Source organism: Uloborus diversus, chromosome 3 (genome assembly GCF_026930045.1).
Source record: "Uloborus diversus isolate 005 chromosome 3, Udiv.v.3.1, whole genome shotgun sequence".
NCBI lineage: Eukaryota > Metazoa > Arthropoda > Arachnida > Araneae > Uloboridae > Uloborus > Uloborus diversus.
The window spans coordinates 162,583,126-162,589,125 of NC_072733.1; the positions used below are offsets into that span (position 1 = coordinate 162,583,126).

General features: G+C 33.3%; 1 protein-coding gene across 1 annotated transcript in view; it reads left to right on the top strand.

Annotated features, from left to right (window-relative positions):
* Window positions 1-1,701: 1,701 nt before the first annotated feature.
* Window positions 1,702-6,000, top strand: part of LOC129219238 (focal adhesion kinase 1-like) — a 246,263-nt gene continuing 241,964 nt past the window's right edge. Inside the window, exon 1 of the mRNA XM_054853564.1 lies at window positions 1,702-1,725. The gene's annotated coding sequence lies outside the window, so the exon portion shown is untranslated. The remainder of the gene's footprint in view (window positions 1,726-6,000) is intronic.

The following is a 6,000-nucleotide window of genomic DNA, read 5'->3' on the forward strand; positions in this document are numbered from 1 at the left end:
CATCGAAATTAACAATGATTTCCCCCAAAAAAGGGGCAAAAGACCCGCTTAGAAACACCCGATTGCAACTAAAAGGGGAGGTGCACAACTAGACCCCACTAGGAATCTACGTACCAAATTTCAACTTTCTAGGACTTACCGTTCTTGAGTTATGCGACATACATACGCACATTCGCACAAACGCACATACATACATACCTACGTACATACATACATACGTACATACATACATACGTACATACATACATACGTGCATACATACATACGTACATACATACATACGTACATACATACATACGTACATACAGACGTCACGAGAAAATTCGTTGTAATTAACTCGGGAATCGTCATTATGGATATTTCGCGTGTCTATACGTTCTTACGCATTTATCCACGTGTGGTCGAGTCGAAAAAAAAACTCAATATGCATTCGGGGGTGAGTAAAACGGAAATTAAGGTCGATTTTTGAGTGAATTTTTTTTTCGTGAATACAATACTTCATTTTTTTGTAAAAGAAAGTAAAAATGAGGAGTTTTTATGTATTTAAATTTTTTTCCTCTTGCTCAAAATTACTTTACTTTCATTAAAATAATTTATTTTACATCTCATTTCTCACATCGTTCAAAGTTATATCCTAATCACTTTGAACCAGTTTAAAAACTTATTGTAAATAGCTGTTAATTATAATTTCATTACTTTGGATAACTATATTCTAGATGTCTTTCTTTAGTTTAATGTCAATAGATAGCCATCATTATTAAAATATGTGCAGGGCAGGTAAAAATACAGAAATTCCGGATCAAAGTTTTCCTGCATTCCTCTAATTGTGTTGAATATATTTATTACGGGATAATTGGAGAAGTTAAATGGCTCAGGTCACTCTAACCGTTTTTCAGAAGCAGACATTTTTAAAAACTCGATTGCTTAAAAGCATTAAATCCAATTTGGCATCATTGATTTCTGGCTTGATTGACTGGAAAATACTTTTCTACTCTTTCAACTCGTATTTGCAGTGTGGTGTGGTCGGAAACATTCTGTAACTAGTTGTTTCTGTGTTTTTACATTAAATTACCGAAAGTATTGCTTTTTCCTTGGCGTGTTTTAAACCTTCATTCTCTTTTTTTCTCTTAAAAAACATTTTTTTTTATCATACATATACACAAATATGAATCATTGCAATAGTATTTGAAAAGAAAAATCTTTGAAAACTCTGGAAAAATTTAGAGATGTCACGATTAGGTCCGTCATTTTGGGGATCAGGAGCGGGCAATAGCCCTCCACATGGTTTCGAAAAGTTAATGTATTTACATATGGGTGGGAGCGGTATTTTTTGCTTTTCAGCATAAGTTGCATCGAGTATGCCCCCCCCCCACCCCCACCCTCCAGGAAAAATTCGAAATGACGAGTCTAATCACGATTATAATTTTTTCTTTCAACCTAAACGTGACCAAAATCCTAGATTGGCCACGGATACAAAATCAAATATGAGTATGATATTTTCAAGCGAAGGGGACATAGATAAAACTAGTATGCATTTCTCAAAGAAGACACATTAAAAAAAAAAATGGCGTGTGGGCCTATTTTTATGCCACAGTGGAAGCTTGCCAGGAAAAGAGAATCGGTTTCGTCACCTTAACCCATACCAGGAAAACTTATTCATTTGACGAATAAGAAAAATCCTGTCTAGTATTCATGATTAACAAGAGTTTTGCCTCTGTAACTGAGGTAAGAGTAGTTACGTTTTATTCATAATAAATAAATTTTTGTTTCTGGTTAATACATGTGTTACAAATATTCGGCCTGTAGACAATTGAAACAACAAACGGATTTTTTACTTCGATGATTTCATGCGGTTAGTCTCATTATTTAGATCAATGGTCTTCGAGCTGTATTCTGTGGAACCCTGGGGTTCCGCAATGCATCTACAGGGGGTTCCGTGAGTGGAAATAGAAATTCGAAAACAAAATTCATAAGGCATGCACACTAGTTGACAAGTGTTTTTTTTTTAATTATTTTTATTAAAGTAAAACGTTGAATGAATATGAAATGATTCACCGATGGCACCAATGGGTGATTCTCGAAAAAAATTCCCGTGTGTAACGCTAAGTTTTTTATTTTATTTAAGTAACTATTAATTAAATATGGGATTAACTGTTATGCTGTGATAGTATATTAAAGCAAGCATTATTCCCCAAAAGCATTATTTTTTGAAGGCTTTGTTCAACTGGAAAAAAAAAATAAAAAGTTAGCGTTACGCACGGGACATTTTTTCGAGAATCGCCCCAATAATGTTGGATTTAGACAGTGTTTAAAAAAAAAGAAATAAATAAAATAAGTACACTCCTGTTTCCAAACATAACGCAAGAGGCCTAATGCATGAGTTAATTTTTTCTTAAAATTATTTTATGTTTCAAATTTAATCCAAAAATGCAATACTGTTCTTTAATATTGTCCTTAAGTGTAAATTCGTATAGTAGTATGTACTGATCAAAATTAAACATTAATTTAAAATATTTTTTTTACGAGTAGAATGGAGCTCCTCGAAAAATCATTGTAATTCTATGAGGTGAACCAACAAAGTTTTCAGCAACGATTTAATTTGAGTCCTGTTCCTAAATAATGTATTGTAATGTGAAAAAAGCGCAACAAGTGGGAAAACCTTGCTTTTGTACTACAGCGATATGGTATTGACAATTTGCCACCCCTCAAATGGAGGGTGGCAGGAGTAACTAAAAACAGTTAAAAGCAGAGACAATAGTGCGAGCAGTAACTTCAAAAAACTGCTGCACGAGTATTTAAAAGACCTATTCACAGAGTAGCTAAACTGCCAATGGGGTCGTTTCCACAATTAAAAAAAATTTTCTTTTTTTTTTTTTTTTGAAAGAGCACGCTTAAAAACATATAGGATTTAACCATTTTTTAAATAATTTTACCAAGTTTAATATTTTTAAAAAATTACTTTAATCGGTGCGCTTTTATTGTTTACGCTTCTGCCGATGACATCTCAAATGATGAACTGCCATTCACTGTTGCCATTAGCAGAGCGCAATATTTAATTCGCATCTTTACTCACGCGTACTGGCAACGATATGGTTGATAGCAAGCGTAGAGCATACTATTTAATTCGCATCTTGATTATCATAACGTGGAAACGCGGTAGACAGATGGGCCAAAGTACATCATTTATGACGTCATAAAGACCAAGCCTTATTTTCAAAATAGGACATTTTTAAAAATTAATTAAAAATTAAACGTTGGGAAAAAAATGAAAGTTTTTTCTCGCTCCATTTTTTTTTTTTTTTTTTTTGCTAATTCTATCAATTTCAATGACTAAAAGTAGTACTTTGACTGAAGTAAACGAAGTAAACAACCCCATTAAACACAATTATTAAACAAAATTGATTTAATGTGTGAAGTGTACATTTTTTGTTTTCTTTTTGAAGTATTTTTTCTGCAGAATATTACAATCAAACGAGTTTATTTTAACTTCAAGGTGACGAACTTTAATTATATTAAGAACTTTATTGTGTTTCTAATGCTCAAGCTTTTTATTTATTTATTTTTTAATGTTTCCAACTTTATAATTGAATAAACTTGGATGACATGGTCATCGAGCCATGGGGTGTTAGAGAATCGTTAACTGGATAGAGATCGCGCACCGTATCATCTGGCAGGAAGCCAGCGTATTCTTTTTTGTTTTACTCCATCTGTATAGCGAGTCAGTCAGTGTTCGGCGTAGAGAAGGAATGGTCCCCGGCCCCGGGGCCGGACCCCTAAAAACTGAACTCCCCCCCCCCCCCCTCGTCCGGACAAAGAGTGAAGAAGCATCCAGTAAACGGAAATAATATCCCCCTCCCCGTGCAAACGCCATTGAAATTTTTAGGGGGTTGATTTTTCGTTTTTTTGGGGGGGGGGGGAGGGCTCCGTAGTATTTAGGGGACATCTCTTGAGGTTACATCTGTATTATCACACCATATATTAGTTTAAAAAAGGAATGAAGGTAATTATTCATATTTTATACGGATATATTTTATCAATTTTGCTATTTATGGTTCCAGTGAAAGTGAAAAAAAAAATGAAGAAATTTTAAAAATTACGAATATTTTGAAGATGCTCTATTCTGGAGCAGAGTATGATTGAATAAAAAACAAAAAGAGGTGGTTTATTAAATTGTTCAACAAAAATAATTTCTAAATAATGAACAATGTTTCAACAAAAATAATTAATTATTGATACTCATTTCATTCAATTTTTATCTTTTGTTCACATCTTCATAATTTTTATATTTTAAGGTAATTGCAGAATTTTCTTATGGGCTCTGAGAAAATGCATTTATTTGCCCTATTTTCAGCAAACAAAGCTATGAGAATTGGTATCGAGAATCTGAAGAACTTGCTTTTTCTTCCTAAAAACCAGACAGAGGCGTATTCTGTGTCTGGCGATTGTCTGAGTCGAACCGATTTAAAAATACCTTCCCTCCCATGCAAGGTGTTTTTGCGTCTTTTCTACTTCACAAATACTGATATTTTATACGGTGAATGATCTTTTATTGCTGTTTTATTTCATTATTCTTTCTAAAAGACCATTTTCACGTATCACGGGATTTTTTAAATTCATTTATTTAGAAGAAACATCGTTCTTTTAAACACCGGGTAATCACACAATAATGATGGTCAGTTAAATTTTCTTTTTTCCCTCATTGTATGTATATAATATATATATATATATATATATATATATATATATATATATATATATATATATATATATATATATATATATATATATATATATGAAACTTAATTTTAGTTTACATCTTTATTAGAGCGTTTCTCTCCCAGTTCAATTGCGCAGAAGAAAAAGAAAAGAAACAGAAGGCGCAAGGCGCACAGGTTTGATGTCGCAAATTGAAACAAAAAGACGCACAAATTCAAGGGGGGGGGGACAGTCGCACAGGTTTGAGGCCGAAAAAAAAAAGAAGGTGCACAAGTTCGAGGGTGGACCGGCGGATCAGTCTGTCCCTGTTTGTTCTCCACCTGGTGGACGCGATATCAGCAAAGGTGGGGCGCGAGCATTTGTAGAAAACAATGATGGTGAAAAACTTAATAATCTATTGAAAGAAAAGAAAAGTAAAATGTATGCTCTGACATTGTAAAATGGAAAAAACATTTTAACAGTGATATTGGTGTGCCTTTTATTTAATATTTTCCCTATAAATACCAATCCTCTACATCTTTATCTTATCATTATTTTTGTTGGGAATCTTCTTCGAGTGAAATTATGATGCTCCGTTAACGGAATTCAAGTTGCTAATTATATGAAAGCAGTAAAGTTGAGCTTAAATAAATACCTAATTTTGTACAACGTAAAATTATGATTATAAAGCAGGGTTGCCAACTGCTCCGCAATTTGCGGAGTTGTTCCGCAAAAATAGCGAAACGCCGCAGCTGCGCAAAGAAGTTCTTTTGCTCCGCATTTCTCAGCTGAAAGTTTTCAAGCTTACATTTTGCTATTTTATCATAAAAAGCATGTAAGTATGGGACGTTTAAGATGCTTATACTCAAAGATTGAAATAGTGTTTAAAGTTGTTTTATTAATTTAAAAATAGTTATATTTTTAAACTCGTGCTGAAAATGATTTATTAAAACTATAAAACAATTTTAGATCAGTGGTTTCAGTTACTTTTATTGATTTTTATACAAAATACCGAACTGCTCCGCACAATTTTAAATTGCTCCTCAAAATCACCACAGATGCTCCTCAAATTGTTTCTCCAAGGTTGGCAACCCTGGAAATGTGACACAAAAGTCGACAGAATGGTATAATGGTTATGAGTTAGTCTTTTACGCCTAAAGGTGCGTTTGAACCTGGATCCAGTCGGTGGATTTTCAAGACGAAGAAAACCTGCATCGTCCATGTGGCTCGTTTTTCTTTCTGTACTTCAGTTTTTAATTAGAGCACTTTTTTTTTTCAGAAAATTTTAACAGTTAAAAAAACTTC